The sequence below is a fragment of the Crocuta crocuta genome, unplaced genomic scaffold (genome assembly GCF_008692635.1).
Source record: "Crocuta crocuta isolate KB4526 unplaced genomic scaffold, BGI_CrCroc_1.0 scaffold7, whole genome shotgun sequence".
NCBI classification, from domain to species: Eukaryota; Metazoa; Chordata; class Mammalia; order Carnivora; family Hyaenidae; genus Crocuta; species Crocuta crocuta.
The window spans coordinates 420,142-437,758 of NW_027531904.1; the positions used below are offsets into that span (position 1 = coordinate 420,142).

Here is a 17,617-nt window from a genome sequence, read left to right on the forward strand (position 1 = left end):
TTCTCCCTCCCCCAACCCCTCACGACCACCATCCTTTCTGTCTCTATGTATTTGACGATCCCCAGCACCTCCTACAAGTGGAATCGTACAGTGTTTGTGCCTCTGTGACCGGCTTATTTCACTTTAGCTCAATGGCCTCAAGGTCCACCCATGTTAAAGCAAATGTCAGCATCTCGTTTTTGTAACATTCTGCTAAAGTTTGCACGTATAGGTGGATTAGGAGGAACTTAACAGAGGACCATGGGGGAGAAGAAGGGGAAAAATAGTTGNCAATAAACTATTTAAGAAAAAATAAATTAATAAATGCTATCTACTAAGGTTAAATAAATAAATAAATAAATAAATAGATAAAAAGTTCTCATCTTCCAGCCCTGATGCATTTAGATTCTGGAGTTCCTAGAAAGAGGACCTTTGTCTGACTAAACTTGCAGCGTGCCCCCAAGCTCCTCTAATACTTCTCTCCTTGTTGTTTAATTTTTTTTAATGTTTATTTTTGAGAGAGAGAAAGACACAGAGTGTGAGCAGGGGAGGATCAGCGAGAGAGGGAGACTCAGAATCGGAAGCAGGCTCCAGGCTCAGAGCTGTCAGCACAGAGCCCAACACGGAGCCTGAAACCATGAACTGTGAGATCATGACCTGAGCTGAAGTCGGCCGCTTAACCAACTGAGCCACCCAGGTGCCTCTCTCCTTGTTGTTTAAATGAGATTCTATGGGGCATTTTCAGGGAACCATAGTACGAATCCATCGTGTGCTTCCTGTGATATTTTACAAATAGTGTCCAATGCCCTCCAGAATGCTATATACATGTTTATCTCAGTAAGTGGTTACTGGCTAGGTGAATGAATGAATGAATGAATGAATGAATGAATATATACTCCTCACATGTTTTGAGCTGACCTGTTTCAGTGCTGTATTAGGCTGTCCAAAGAAACAGAACCCTATATATAGAAGCAGAGATTTATTTTAAGAAATTGACTCACTTGATTGTGGGGGCTAGCAAAAAATTTGCTGGGCAGGCCAGGAGGCTGGAAACTCGAGCGAGGTTTCTATGTTTCAATGTCAGACACAACCCCTTCTTATTCCTAAGCCTGTCTTTCCTCTGAAGGCCGTCAGCTAGTTGGATAAGGCCCACCCACGTCATGGAAGATAATCTGCATTATTTAAAGTCAACTGACTGGAAATGTTACTCATATCTAAAAAAGACCTTCCCAGCAACATCTAAGCTAGGGTTTGACCCAACAGGACACCGTACCCTAGCCAAGTAGACAAACAAAATTAACTATCACAAACACACACGTCCCAAATCTAAAGATTTATTTTAAAAAATGCAAATTACTATGGATACTACTCAAGGGAAGACATTTAAGGGTGTTAAAGACAAACAACTGTTAATAATAAGATGACTATGAACTTGCAATTACAGAGTCTGGAGTTGAAATGCTGCTTCTATTTACCCCCTGGTTGCTTACAGAAAATACAGAGTCAAGAGCAAAAATCCGGAAATTGTCAAGAGAACCAAAATTGAGCTTCACAGAACATTCACTCTAGCGAGTAACAAAATCACATATTGTTTTATGCCCACCAAGTCACAGGACTTTGGAACTAGGAAGATCTCAATCTGGAGACCACTGCTTCATGTCAATGAAATCTAGGACTAGAGAGAGAAATTTACTGAAGGTCAGACCCTGTTAAGCCACGGACCTCAGCCTCTGTGCAATCAGGCCACACCCTCAAATTAATCTAACCCCTTATGAAGCACCAGGAATATGCCAGACTTTCTGCCAGACACCTTGCTAAGTACTGGGGACACTTTCTCAGATCACGATCTATTGTCACGATGGTGCTATAAGGCATGTAACTATTATCCCTGCTTCACAGAAGAAAATGCTGAGGTGTAGAGCATAAGGGATTTGCCTGAGGTCACAAAGCCACCAGACCAGTTTCTGGGATTCAAACCCAGGCTGCAGGGACCTGAGGATGTGCTCTTGTCCACCAGATGATACTGTTTATGGCAAGGAAAAGAGGAGCAAATGCTAAGGCCTTTGGGGAGTTGTTTTTTTAAAGTATCCAGAGAGGCGATATGAGACAGGAGTCTTAGCAGGTGCCTGACAGTCATGCAGCTATGACAGCAAGTGAAGAAGTGGGGGCATGGGTCAATCTAGGTGTGTGGGACCTGAAGCTAACATAATATGGGGGGATCCTTTAAAATACGAAGTTATAGGGGCGCCTGGGTGGCTCAGTCGGTTAAGCATCTGACTTTGGCTCAGGTCATGATCTCACAGTTTGTGGGTTCGAGCCCTGCGTCGGGCTCTGTGCTGACAGCTCAGAGCCTAAAGCCTGCTTCAGATTCTGTGTCTCCCTCTCTCTCTGACGCTCCCCTGCTCACGCTGTCTCTCCTCCCCTCTCAGAAATAAATAAAACATTTAAAAATTTTTTAAATAAATAAAATAGGAAGTTATAGTGATGGGCATGGAGGAGGGCACTTGTTGGGATGAGCACTGGGTGTTGTACAGAAACCAAATAGACAGTTATATTTAAAAATACTGAAAAAAACTAAAATAAATAGGTAGATAGATAAAATAGGAAGTTATGAGCACAAAATTTGGTGCCCAAATGAATATTTACTTAGAATAAGGAAACACCACACCACAAATTTTTAAAAGTTAACTACTGCAAACATTACATTATCTAAAGAAAGAGAGAGAGAGAGAAGCATAATCTCTTTATTCTGGATCTGCCTAATCCACTTCTACGATACTTTGATCCCCATATATTTGTCCCACCCACTCTTTGATTGTTTCTTTTATGACAATGCAGTAATTTTTATGGAGAAAATGGATAATGGAGCCCTCCCTCTGACATGGTCGATAGAAATTTTATTTTTATTCTTAACAGTTTAGAAGAAATTATTTGCACTTCCCACTGATTTCTGGTTTGGTCATGTAAATTTCAGGATTGTTGTCAAAACTGAGAAAACCACTGAAGGTTTCTATATGAGCTGTGAGATTTCAGGGTGTTCCAAGTTTTTTTTACACAGTGACTAATCTTGTGGTCCTCAAATTCTATGAATTGGTGAAACTCATTAACTAGCTTGTTGCTGATTCCCTCTTTAGAGCTGGTATTATATGTTCAAATTATGGGGTGTCTGGGTGGCTCAGTCAGTTGAGCATCCAACATCAGCTCAGGTCATGATCTCACAGATTGTGAGTTGAAGCCCCACATTGGGCTCTGTGCTGTCAGGGCAAATCCTCCTTTGGATCCATTCTGCTCTCTCTCTCCGCTCCTCCCTTGTTCATGCTCTCTCTCTCTCTCAAAAATAAATAAACATGTTTTTAAATAAGTTTAAATTGTGTTGTTGATGTCAGTATTCGGGGGCAAATCAGCAAGAAACTTAAATCTTTCCCAATGTGTTCAAATGACTGACTCTTCTTAATTAGCTGGGTTATCCAAAAAAATCTGAGGGCTTAGTCATCACTTCCGTTAGAAATATTATGGCCTCGGGGCGCCTGGGTGGCTTAGTCGGTTAAGCGTCTGACTTTCGCTCAGGTCATGATCTCGAGGTTCGTGGGTTCGAGCCCCGCGTCGGGCTCTGTGCTGACTGCCAGCTCAGAGCCTGGAGCCTGTTTCAGTCTGTGACTCCCTCTCTCTCTGACCCTCCCCTGCTCACGCTGTCTCTCTCTCTCTCTCCTAGAAATAAATAAAACATTAAAAAAAAAAAAAAGAAGAAGAAGAAATAGAATGGCCTCCATGGTGTAAGAGCCCCCTGGACCACCAAATCCTGCAAGAGGAAGAGAGAGGCCCTCAGCCATGGGGAGTCCTTCCCCCAATTCATCCTCCAACACACTGAGAATCTGCTGACCATTTTCCATCCCAGACCCCCTGAAGAAGAGGGGGGACTTGGGGAGTCTCACCTTGTCATGTACCATCAATCAAGTATACTGTACCCAGTCAAAAAAGAAAGAAAGGGAGGAAGGAAAAGGAAAGAAAGGAAATCTCTCTTAATGAATTTTTGCCTTGACGTATCTTCTAAAAAGTTTTACAATTTTTTATTTTTTTTAATATTTATTTATGAGAGAGAGAATACACATGCATGAGCAGGGGAGGGGCAGAGACGGAAGGAGACAGAGAATCGCAAGCAGGCTTCACACTGTCAGCACAGAGCCCTCAACAGGTGGAAGCTTAACTGACCCAGGTGCCCTATGTTTTACAATTGTTAACGGTCAGAATGATTTCTATTGATTGCATTGTGGTTTTGGGTTTTTTTTAAAAACCATATTTTGTATATAATCCATTAGGTCTTTACCCGAATTTGCTCTCAGTTCTTTTTTTGTTTGGTTTTGCATTATTTTTGTTTGTTTATTGAGCAGAGTTGACCCCCGATGTCAGGTTGGTTTGGGGCACACAACAGAGGGATCCCATTTCTCTAGAAGTTACGCTGCTCTCGCTTCTTTTTTTTTTTTTAAATTATTTTTAATGTTTTATTTCTGAGAGAGAGCGAGAGGAAGACAGCATGAGCAGGGGAGGGTCAGAGAGAGAGAGGGAGACACAGAATCTGAAGCAGGCTCCAGGCTCTGAGCTGGCTGTCAGCACAGAGCCCGACGCTGGGGCTCGAACCCATGAACCGTGAGACCATGACCTGAGCCGAAGTTGGACACTTAACCGACTGAGCCACCCAGGCGCCCCTCCCTTCTTTAATAAATAAATGTAAAGATGACACAATAGGTTCACTTTCGCCCAAATTAGGAGTCTGTGATCCCTTGCTTCTTTTATTGAAATGTTCCAAAACATCTTTCCAAATTCTAAGAAAAATGCATATTTAAAGTTTATCAATTTTTCAAATGAGCTTTGTGCCCCTCGTTTATGTTCAATCTCCTCTTCCAAGTCTTCAAAAATATATTCTAGAGGCCTTAACACATCCCACACTGCAACCTTCACACCGCTTTGTCACGGGCAGACATCCTCATGACACCCTCGAAGGAAAAATCCAAGCTTGGCCAACCTGAAAAGAAAACATGTGACAGATACAAGGTAGGAAGTAGTCAACACCTTTAGGCAGGGGCAGCGGGGGACAAAGAAAGGAAATGCCCCAGCTGACTCCTGATTGCAGCTAAAATATTTTATTTTTGCAAATTTGCAAAACCTTATGGCCATGGGAACACATTGGTTGCCTCCCAGTCCTTGGGAGGGCCCTGACACAGAATCTGCAAGGTGTCCCAACAAGGGGATAACATCAACAGAGGCCCCAGGGACTTGAGATCAGGACGGTTTGTGGGGTTATTTTTTCCAAATGTATGGGGAAGGGAGAGCAGGTGCTTGGTATTTAATGGGCACAGAGAGTGAGTTGGGGAAGATGCAAAAGTTCCAAATAGACAGTGGGGATGGGTGCACAACATTGTGAGTGTATTTAATGCCCCAGAAGTCTGCACTGAAAAAACAGTTACAGTGGTAAATTTCACATTATGTAGATTTCGCCACGCCACAATAAATTTTAATGCAAGTACGTTTTCAAATGTTATCGATTTTTTGCAAAAATTGAGTCTGAAGACTGCGGCAGAGGACCCACCCATCCACACGCACACCGAGCATTTTCCAAAGCATGTGACACACCTCACACACGTACGTGCTATTTTTAAGTTGTATGCAGATTTGCTCATCATTGCACAAGCCCATTTAAAACTGTTGACTTTTAGACTTTTCCATAAGGACTATGTTTCAAACAGATAATAAAAGCACCCAAATTCATGTAAAAGCCTGCAGGATGTTTCATCATCTTGAAGCGGCCCTGACCTCTGGCTAGTTCATCTTCCCAGAGATGAGGGCTCTGTGCCAGCTGTTGGGTCCCCTGGAAAATCTTTCACTGAAAGCGATCTTCCACCTGCTGTCTGTCTTCCTGGGAGATTCCCTGCCTTCTGCCTGCCCCCCCAGGCGCCCCCGCCCCCAACCAGCTCCTCTGCAGGTAACAGGTGGCTGCAGAACTTCCGGTTGAATTCAAGAATCTCCCTCCCACCAGCCCGAGCGCTGATCCCCTCTAACCTCCCCCTGAGTTGTGCCTGGACCCCCTTTGCGGGGCATCCACCCCTGGGCCCTGGCCCTCTGGGGAAAACAGTGCCGACCATGCACCCTGGTGCGGTCAGCACTCCTGTGAGGTCTCCTTTGCTCCCTTTACGAAGATTATAAAATTACATTTTCTAAGCCCTTCTGATCCCCAGGTGTACAACGCCCGCACCCCAACCCTACCTCCATCCCCAGCTCGGGAAGATGAAAACAAGAGAAGCCCCAAGATGGGCAGAAACGCAAACCACTGGGTCTCCAAAGGACTCCGCGCTGCTGGGAAGCACCGAGCTGTGCCTTCCACGCCTAATACAGCACGCAGCGGGTTACGAATGTGGGCTCCAGCCTGGGCTCTGGTATCTTATAAGATGGCTGCCTAAATAGAATTCCAAAGAAAGTGAGGTTATCCTTGGGAGGGAAGGAGAAGGGAAGAACTGCAAGCTTGGTCTGTTCTATGACTGAATTGCAATCACTGATCCTTTGTGACACAGAAACCATAGGTCAAATCCAAGATCTTACTGCAGACCAGAGGGAATTGTTCTCCCAGGAATATGAGGCCTTTTATCTCGTAATAAAACCCCTCAAGTCTCCTGCACTGAGAATCAGCACGGATGATGACACGGGGGAAAGGGGCCCCTTGCCTGCCATGGCTCTGCCTCTCCATTTAACTGACTATGGGTGTTTTCCAGCTCTGGGCTCCAAAAAGCCCTTCCGTGCTTTTCCAACCCCAGGAAAAATCGTGAAGCTTCGTCTTCCTTAGATTTATCTTTTTGCCTTATTTTTGGAGTTTTCTAAAATTAAAAATCCAATGTCCAGACCCTGGCTTTTTAAAAGCAGGGCAAGTTAACTTCCGCTGCAGAAAATGGCCCCTTAAATAATTTCCCTGGGGACCCCGAGATTCCTAAAATGAAGCCATCTGAGGAAGCTGGGAGGTAGGAAAGGAAAAGAAGAGAAATGGTAATTGAGGAGATATTGCCCTCATTTTGCGTCCTTGGTTTTCCTTCCAGAATCTTCTCAGGCCTGTGATCAAAGGACCTCCCACTGCCACCGCCTCACCCTCTAGCACCTCCCACAGCTGTGGGTCTAGGGGGGCCCACCTGAGTTCGGCAGCATTGCACCCCCCTTGGAGTGGTGCCAAAGGAGCCCTATTTCCCACTGTGGGTAAGGAAAAGACCTTCCCTGCATCTGACGTGAGTTAGTGTCATTATTTTGGGGGCTTGTTTCAAAAAGTCCCCTCAAGCTTCCCATCAAAACAGAATGTCACAGCCACAATTACATGGACACCCTATCACTGAAATCAGTAGATCCAATGATTTGGGGAGTTCACAGATTTTTTTTAAAACGTAGAAATATAGACACATTTGCTAACTTTTTATTGTGCCAAGAAAGGATATTTTTAAGACGACGACTTTCTACTAGCACTTTTTAAGAAGGAACGCTTTAGCAATTAGATCTCCAGATTTACTTGAATTTTGTCTTTTAACACTTTCCTGGCAATTAAAACTATCTGAGAGTATTTACTTTTTTGTCTAGCATATCTCTTGGGGACCTTGTCATATTTCCAGCTTGTGCTGTAGTGCGTGGAAGAGCATCCGCCTTGTTAATGTGCACAATAAATGCTTGTGGAATAAAAAAAAAAAAGAAGAAGAAGAAGGAAAAGGAATGCTTTAACTCATGCACATACATGCACGCACACACGTGCAGCAAGAGAAACTCTCAGAGTAAGAAAGAGCCTGTGAGTTAACAGTGAACCAACCACTGTTTGAGAAGCCCTGACATGGGCATCAGTCCCCTCCCTTGGCAGTGTGTGGGGACCTCAGCTACATCTCCATCTCAGCCAAGATGAGCGGGTTTGAGGGCCCTGATGTTTTGTGCTGTGACCTGCTCCAGGAAAGGTACATAAGAATGAATCAACTCGGGGCACCTGGGTGGCTCAGTCGGTTAAGCGTCCGACTTCGGCTCAGGTCATCATCTCATGGTTCGTGGGTTCGAGCCCCATGTCGGGCTCTGTGCTGACAGCCAGCTAAGAGCCTGGAGCCTGCTTTGGATTCTGTGTCTCCCTGTCTCTCTGACCCTCCCCTGCTCATGCCATCTCTCTCTCCCTCTCCCTCTCTCCCTCCCTCTCTCTCAGGAATAAATAAAACATTAAAAAAAATGAATCAGCTCCTCTGAAAGTCATCCCCTCCCTGCAGAGAGAGCAGAAAAATGAAAGACTAATGACCGAAATGTGAGATCCATCCCTTCCTATTGCTCACCACGCCATCAGTGTGGGTTTCCAAGGTCAGCTTAAGGCTGAACCTTTTGGTTCCACCTCAGCGGTGATAGAGGCTTGGCCCAAGGGGGGGTCGGCACTGTGGTGTGGTCTGCTCCGGCGTCAGCTGTGGAAAGAAGTGCACCCCCACAGACCCAGGAAGGCAGCTCTAGACCCCAACCAGTCTGCAAAACTTTGGGGGCCCAGTGGAGAGCAATGCAGACCTAAAGAATGGAGAAATGGATGCCTTCGTTCTAATAAGGACACAGAGGCCCCAGCTTTGTGCCAGGCGGGGGAGCCCCATTGTCACTCCAAAGTAATTTGTAAGGGATTTGAAAGGGGGAGGCACCCATGACCAGGGTTGTATAATACTGGCCTCTTAGTCACGGCTGCTTNCCACGGCTGACTTTTTTTTGACAAGCGCACGTTCCGAACACCGAACGTGCACTTGTGAATTTATATTCTAATGGGAGGAAGGATAGGCCCCTTGGGAGCTTGGTGTGAGTGGCAAGAATCAATTTCCTTTCTTCCTGCAAATGTTCACCCACCTGAATGTGTGCCTCTGAGGATGAAGGGGGAACCTGGCGACCGAGAAATAATACATGAAGACAAAGCTCTTTTTAAAAGGGGACAAGGAGGGGCGCCTGGGTGGCTTAGTCGGTTAAGCGTCCGACTTTCGCTTGGGTCATGATCTCGCGGTTCGTGGGTTCGAGCCCCGCGTCGGGCTCTGTGCAGACTGCCAGCTCAGAGCCTGGAGCCTGTTTCAGTCTGTGACTCCCTCTCTCTCTGACCTTCCCCTGCTCCCTCTGTCTCTCTCTCTCCTAGAAATAAATAAAACATAAAAAAAAAAAGGGGGGGGGGACAAGGAGATGAACAGGCCATTAGAAAAAAGACTGAAGACGTAATGCAAATGGCCAACAAACAGATCTAAAATATCTAGCACAACTGGTAACTCTTTTTTTTTTGAGGGGGTTGGGTGGGGAGAGAGATCAAACAGGAGAGGGGCCGAGAAAGAGAGAGAGGGAAGGAATCCCAAGCAGGCTCTGAGCTGACAGCATGGAGCCAGACACAGGGCTCCAACTCATGACATGACCTGAGCCCAAATCAAGAGTTGGTGGCCCAACCAACTGAGCCACCCAGGCTCCTACCAATGGTAACTTTTTTAAAAAATGTAAACTGATACAGTGAGTTACCGCGTTTGGTACATCCCATGCGTAAAACAGTGTTACAATCGATCTTGTCTGCTGGGGTCTGAGGAAACCCACCCCATAGCAGGAATAGAAACAATTAAGGTCTTTCTGGAAGTCTGTTATTCTCTACCTAGCGGACCTCAGAAACACGCGTATGTTTCAACTCCATTATTTCATGTGCACAAATGTGTTCTAGGAAATACTAAAGAATGCACAAGGGGCACCTGGGTGGCTCAGTCGGTTAAGCGTCCAACTTTGGCTCAGGTCATGATCTCGCGGTTCGTGGGTTTGAGCCCCGCGTCAGGCTCTGTGCTGACTGCCAGCTCAGAACCTGGAGCCTGTTTCAGATTCTGTGTCTCCCTCTCTGTCTGACCCTCCCCTGCTCATGCTATCTCTCTCTCTCTCACACACACAAATAAAACTTTTTTAAAAATTTATAAAAAAGAACGCACAAGACATCTTTTGTAAAGGTGACTTGGTTGATTGGAGCATCTGACTCTTGATTTCAGTTCAGGTCATGATCCTGTGGTTGTGAGATTGAGCCCTGAGTCGGGCTCCTTGCTTACAGCTCAGAACCTGCTTAAGATTCTCTCTCCCCACCCCAGCCCCGTCCCTCTCCCCTGCTCATGCACGTTCTCTCTCTCTCAAACAAATAATAATAATAAAGTTGGTGACATAATAGAGATCTTTCTGAATTTTACACTGAGATCTGAATAACAAGAAGGAGAAAGCAATGATAGTGTTCCAGACATAGAAAACAGCTAGTGCAGAGGAGCCTGGGTGGCTTAGTCAGTTAAGCGTCCAACTTCAGCTCAGGTCCTGATCTCACGGTTCATGAGTTCAAGCCCCGCATCGGGCTCTGTGCTGACACCCTGGAGCCTGCTTCGGATTCTGTGTCTCCCTTCTCTCTCTGCCCCTCCCTCACCTGTGCTCTGTTTCTTTCTCTCAAAAACAAATAAACATTAAAAAATTATTTTAAAAAAAACAGCTAGTGCAAAAGTCTTAAAGCAGGATCAGGCTTCAGATGACATGTTTAGATATAGCCAGGGCTTGTAGCTAAAGCAAAGTGGTAGGTGAGGCCAGAGTGGGGGTAGGGACTGGGTCATGTGGGGTTTGATAAACCAGGGTAAGGAGCTGGGAGTTTATTCTATGTGCGATGGGAAGACATTGCAGGTCTGAAACAGGAGGTATTATCTCATTAATGTTACTAAACTTCACTCTGGCCACTGTGTGAGAGAATGGATTTCAGAGCACAAAGAATGCAAGCAGCAAGACCAGCCACTGGAGCCACGCTTAAGGCAGGAGGTGGAAGTGGAGAGAAATGGACACAGTCAGGATTGATTCTGGAGTTAGTACCAACGGTATCTGCTGGTGGATGGATGACTCCGAGGACTTCCCATTCGCTCTACGCCCAGTCCTGCCCTGCCAACCAAGGATCATCTTTACCTTCTGCCCTCAGGTTCTGTGGGGTGACTTGCCCCGTACACTAAATCTCCCTTTCCTCAACCTTCCTCCAGCTGGTCTTCGCTTCTTACAACCCTGACCGAGGCCATCAAACACCTTCTGTGTTACAATCATCCCAACGGCCCTTCAAGGGGGACACAGCAAGCAAAGCTCAGAGAGGTGAGGCAGCTTGCCCAGTTCAGAATCCTCTGCCGGCCAGGATTCAAACCCAGGTCTTCGGGGTCCAGAGCCAGCACGTCCTCCTCTGTGCCATGCTGGATGACCAAGATAACCGCTAGTTATGCCCTGAAGTCTCAGGTCCTCCGTTCCACCAAAGAAGAACAATGGCTATCTGACTACATTCATTTCCCAGCCTCCCTTGCAGCTAGGTGTGGACGTGCTACTTTCTCCAGTGGAATATTAGGAGAAATGACGATGCAAACAGGAGCCGCGGTCCCTCCACACGCTTTCCCCTTCCTGCAGGCAGCACGCCAGGCTTGGTGGGAAGCCAGCTTCAATTTTGCAGATCACAATACAGCTTTGGGGGATTGCGGAACAATGAGTTGGAAGGAAGCTGAAGCCCTTGAATGGCCCCACGGAGCTGAGTCTGCCACGGTCCTGGAAAGCCCATGCAGTCCATCCTATGGGAAAGAAATGATATAAACTTTAATCTTTAAGTGATATTATTGCCAGGTCTCTTTGCACAGCAGTCCTGTCTTACCTTAACCGATGCATCACCTCAGCGTGATCCACAGATTTTGAATACCAGTGGTCTCTTTTGTTAAAGTCACTGAGCCCTTCAATCAATACTTCCAGACAATGCATAGATCCTTGAGTTTCCCCACTTCTGTCCATGGCTGAATTTCTCCAGTCCGAGCACTCAAGTCAATGCCTCATGCTCTTGGAAGAGCACCTTTCGAACCCAGTTTGAGTTGGAAACTGAAATTAACAAGACCTCGATCACCAAGCATTAGAAACAAATGTTTTACATACCATTATTTATTTTAAAAAAATATTTGAAGTATTGTATTCTTTCTTAATAAATGTTCAACAATTGACAAAGCAAAATTTAAAATTCATGTAATCTAATTTTAAATCTGCTAGAAAAAAAAAAGAGTTTTTTTTTTTTTTTTTTTTGAATTGGGATCATTCCAGAGAGGCCAGCTCTCAGGGGTAATGTAGGATGTGGTCTTCCTATGTTAATGAATCACTTTACTTTTCAGAATTGTGGTGGGTTAGGCAGGGAGCAAGACAAAAACCCTAGCTGATCACAATGAGAATGTATTTATGTCAGCCAGTGAGTTTCTTCCCAAAGCGTCCAAATGGGGAAAGGACAATAAAAAAAGATAGGCCACGTGCTTAATGGGACTCAGATGGGTCCCAATCCTGACTTGACTATGTGCTCATCAACTCATTTAACTTCTTTGAACCTCAGCTCCCCATAAAATGTCAATACTTATACCCACCTCATAGAGGTGGGGACTTAGTCATGGGGACTAAGAAAGCATCCATAACACAGATAGAATGTTCCGGTGGGCACAGCCCTCGGGAAATGACTTCAGGACAAAACCCAAGCCGATCCTGCCTTGAGATAAGGAAGTCAGCAAGCCCGGCCTCTTTGCCACGTCATCGTGAGGGGACACACCAGGCCAGCTGGCCTCAAGGTTTCTAAATTGTCAAGGACGGGCTTCTGCAGGTGCTGTGTGGGGCAGGTGGATATGCTACCAGTCAGCAAAGCACCGTCAAGGCCTCGTGGAAAAAGTCTGCTCTCCAGTCACCTTATTCTGTTGTCCAAATTCATGAACCACCACGAGGGAAGGCCCTGTTTGCTTTCTAATCCCGAAGCTGATCGTTCGCTTTTTAACAAAACCAAACCAAACCAAAATCGTCCTTTTAATGTTTTTATTTATTTCTAGGAGAGAGAGAGAGAGAGACAGCGTGAGCAGAGGAGAGTCAGAGAGAGAGGGAATCACAGACTGAAAGAGGCTCCAGGCTCTGAGCTGGCAGTCAGCACAGAGCCCGACACGGGGCTCGAACCCACGAACCGCGAGATCATGACCTAAGCGAAAGTCGGACGCCCAACTGACTAAGCCACCCAGGCGCCCCCAAAATCGTCCTTAATTATGGTCTTTACCATTAAACAGCAAATGACTGGTCTCTGGGAAAGAGGCTAAGAGAAACAACAGATTAATTAGGTCTTTTTTGTAATGGGCACAGGTACTGGGTTTTCAGCTTAAACGTATGTACATAATATCGAACATGGAAAAGCAAGTAATTTTCTCAGTATAGTTTTGATCCCTCTCCCCCCATGCTGAGACCATGCTGCTGGGTCTGATGGCCATCCACTTCCATTCCTTCCAAGCCTCTCCTCCAAGTCTCCAAGACTTCCCAGCCTCTGTACTGAGCACTTGCCCTCTCTGATGCTTTGATACCCCTCCATCTCCCAGCGAAGTATCCGGGTCTTCCATCAGCTGCTATTTCCCTGTATACCCTTAGCCCCTTGAGTCACGCTCTAGAAGACATCATGCCAAGATTGGGATTTTCTAGCCAGTCTCCACCTCCCGTTTCTCCACACCATCTTCCATTGACCTACCAAAAGTGCAGCTTCATTTATATCACTCCCCTGCTCAATAACCTTCAATGGCTGTCTGTCGCTCATTCCGCCATCAAGGTTTTCCACGATATGGCCCCAGCCTGGCTTCTCAATCACATCCCTCCTCCGGTACCCACATTCCAACCAGACTTCATCGCTCCTTATTGAACTCGCCCACCTCTCGCCATCTCCATGCCTTTTTCATGTGATTCCTCTGCCTGGAATCCTCAGCCTCCTTCCCATTCGCTCACACGCTAAACTAAGATCCAACTACCGGAGACCATCTCAAGGGGCGCCTCTTCCATAAGGACTTTCTCCATCCTTCCAACCTAACTTCGAAATCTCATGACATTGTATTTGCACTTTCATTCTGTCTCTTGTTCCCCTCTACCTTACAGTCAGCTCCCAAATGCTTCTGGTTGGAAGGGAAGATCGGGAGACTGGGCTTATTAAATCTCATACTTGCAAAAGCACTGGGTTCACTAGAATTCCATGGGGAGGGAGATCAGATGGAGCTGCTCAGGCACAACCCGCCCCCCGCCCCCCCTCCCCATGCCACACAGCCACTGAGACCTTCTTGCTCTTCTTTGCTTTCTCCCACTGGACTGCAAGCACCTCTTTTTATTAAGCTTATTTATTTTGAGAGAGCACGTGCATGCAAGCTGGGGAGGGGCAGAGAGAGAGGAAGAGAGGGCCTAACAAGCAGGCTCTGCACTGTCAGTGTGGATCTCGACGCAGGGCTCAAACTCACAAACCGTGATATCATAACCTGAGCGGAAATCAACAGTCCGATGCTTAAGCCACTGAGCCACCCAGGCGCCCCTGGACTGCAAGCGGCTTAAGAGCAGAGGCTGTGTGCCCTGAGTGGCCACCTGCTGCAGGGGGCAGCACAAACACCAGCTAGTGGAGAAGCTTCCTAACAGCAAGCGGGCGGGATTTATAAGAGCAGACAAGGCCTCTGGGAGGCGTTCAGCCTGCGCAGCCTCTGCCATGCAAAATCAGCAGGTCCCCAGCACCCAGTCCCTCCTGGCATCTCACAGAGGCCGCGTGGGGGACAGTCATTCCCTCCCTCTCTAACAGGCTCCCGTCGGAGCTCCTGCCCCGCTTCTCCTGGAAGCTGCCCCCTTTTCCTTTTGAACCTGCCGTTACCCAAACATAGTGGGGTGACCCCCAATCCAGAGACAGCCCCCGACGCCAGCCCTGCGTGAAGGGTCCCACCGACGCACTCCGTGTTGTTTTGTCAGCTGGGAAGAAATCCTTCATCGCTTTCCCCAGGAACCCACCTTCTGAGGGGGCGCTCCCCGCCAGTAAGCGCCACCTCGCATTTGAAACAGCCAGAGACAGCAGATCACCCGGGTAGCACCAGGGCGTGGTGCCTCCTTCCACCAGGGGACCCCCAAGCCCCGACTGATAACTGTGCCCCTCTCAGCAGGTTAAAGCTCTCCCCACGAACTAAGGGTTTCCAGAAGCAGCCTGGAGGGGCATCCAGCCATGGCACATATCAGTGACCAAAAAAAAAAGCGAATAAGAAGAGACAGAGAGAAAGAAAAGGAAAAGAAAGAGTAGCCAAGAAGGGGTGGAAGCCACAGCTCTCACGTTTTTCTACAAAAATGCCACCAGGGGCACCTGGGTGACTCAGTCGGTTAGGCGTCAGATTTCGACTCAGGTCATGATCTCAAGGTTCATGGGTTCGAGCCCCGCATTGGGCTCTGTGCTGACAGCTAGCTCAGAGCCTGGAGCCTGTTTCAGATTCTGTATCTCCCTCTCTCTCTCTCTCTCTCTGACCCTCCCCTGTTCACGCTGTCTCTTGCTCTCAGAAATAAATAAAAACATTTTTAAAAAATTTAAAAAAAAAAAAATGAGAGGCCAGGGTTCATGAGTTCGAGCCCCGAGTCAGGCTCTGTGCAGGCAGCCCAGAGCCTGGAGCTTGCTTCGGATTCCATGATTCTGCCTCTCTCAGCCCTTCTCCTGCTCGCTCGCTCACTCTCCCTTTCTCTTTCTCAAAAACATTAATAATAATAATAAATCTGAGGCCAGATTTTAACCTCTCCCTTGGTAACTGCATACTGGACCAGAGAGAAGCTGATACAGAATTACTCTTGTTTTTAAAAATTTTTTTAACTTTTTTTTTCTTAAGTAGTTTATTGTCAAGTTGGTTTCCAGAATTACTCTTGTACTGCATTGGACACTCACTCCCCCCACCCTTTGTTCCTTAATGTTCTTTTTTTTTTTTAACACTTGAGCCCAGGTTAGCCTGTTTCCTGTTCATATTTGTAAGGAATCCAGGCCCTCTGTGGTTAAAGAAAGACCAGCATCCCTGGGAACTTTATATTAGGAATGTTTCTAGAGTGTTGGTTGAAAGCATGTACATTTGTTAATTTGCACCTTAAACACACCCCGTGGCCTCATTTAACTCTGAGCCCACGTGTGTGTCTTGTAACTATATGCATGGCTCCAACTTCATCAAGTACTTAATGAGGAGCATTAATATTCGTCATCACCTCCAAGGGAGCCTACGCACATCGAGGTAAATATCTGTTGGCTGTATCCACAGTCTGTGGTTGGGCTCAGAATTGTCTGTCCTCATCCAGAGAGCCAACTGTTTGTCCCCCAAGATGGGAAAACCCTGCTGGGTACTTTCCGGAGGCTTCACTGTAAAACGAGATGTTTCCACTTACCCATCTTTCACAAATGCCAAGCAATTTGGAAGAGCAGTAAGAAATCCATTATCTGGGTGACAGTCATTCGGCATGTCTATTATGTGCTGGAGGGCACCTGGGGATCCAATGGTGACCTGTCCTCATGGTGCTTACAGTCTGGTGGGAGAGCCCTACATTTATGGAAAGGTCACCCTAAAGAAAAGGCAACTTCGAAGTGAGATCAGCGTTTGGCAGGCAACGCGTGGGGTGCTGGGAGAGCCATTCCCTAAAGGAGAGATATTGGAGCTGAGCCGAAAAGATGAACGTGGGGAGAAATTAGTTACTCAACGACAATTAGGGCAGGAGCACACAGTTGCACACAAGTGCGCATGCTCACATGCACACACGTCTAGTACAACCCCTCTGTTTATAGCGGAAGAAACGAGGCCCACCCAGAGCCCAGAGCTAATTATAGAAACCGGCGATCCCAATATCTTAATCCCTTCCTGCTAAATCGCTAAATCACATGGATTTTATTTACATCCCAACCATAGATTATTTCAATACATCTGGCCAATAAAACGCAGAATATTGAGTTAAAACCACATCCCTCAAGACCACAAGCATAAATAACGATCGTGTTTTAATGTGGATGGTACCTTTTCATTTTGCAAATCCAAGTTCTCATATCAAAATCCGAGACAGTTTGTTTTCTGTACGAACGGGAAGGTCATAACCCGTCTGAAACGCGCTGGCAAAATCTCTCTAACCGCGCGACGCTAATTGGGGCGAGAGCTGTGTGTTGAGGCTGACTTCACGGCCCAGCTGGGGGTTTCAGATTCGCACATGGCGACTGGGTGGTTCTTTACCCTTTCACGGCAAGGGTCTCTCCCCGGACTCCGGAAGCCTCGGGGGCTTTACCGCCGTGCTCGCCAGTGTATGCCTGCGGTGCTGCAGGGTCAAACATTCCTTTGAAATGCCCGTGAGAATCCACTTGCAGTCTGTGCGTTTGCATGTAAAAGCAAGGTCTGCAGAGGATCCCACACTGACCCGAGGTTACCCCTGGGGAGCTGCTGCAGTGGAAAGGGGACGTGATACGGTCAGCTTTTCACTCTAGATCCGCCTGAGTGGCGTAAAACTGTGCACAAGAACCTGTTCGTGTATTGCACGTTTGATGCATCTGTATGCATTTTTTAAACGAAAAAGCTTAAACTAACATCTCAGGAGAACAAAGGTGCGTCTCCGCAGAGAGAAGCGTTTCTTCTGGATTCGACTGCCTATTCCGGAAATTTCAGAGGAACTCCCCCGCCGACCAGGGTGGAAAACATGCCCTCCGCAGCCTCCCACAGGGAAATTTGGAAAGTTGGAGGCGCCCCGAGGGTCGCCGCACTTGCTGCCCGCGCCCCGCCCCCATCCCGGTGCATTTCGGCGGGTCCTGACTCTACCGCGT

The 17,617-nt window shown here is 46.9% G+C and overlaps 1 non-coding gene across 1 annotated transcript; it reads left to right on the top strand.

Annotated features, from left to right (window-relative positions):
* The first annotated feature begins 3,504 nt into the window (after positions 1 to 3,504).
* TRNAE-UUC (transfer RNA glutamic acid (anticodon UUC)) lies at positions 3,505 to 3,589 on the top strand. The gene has a single exon. It is a non-coding gene; the product is annotated as a tRNA-Glu (tRNA).
* The last annotated feature ends 14,028 nt before the right edge of the window (positions 3,590 to 17,617 follow it).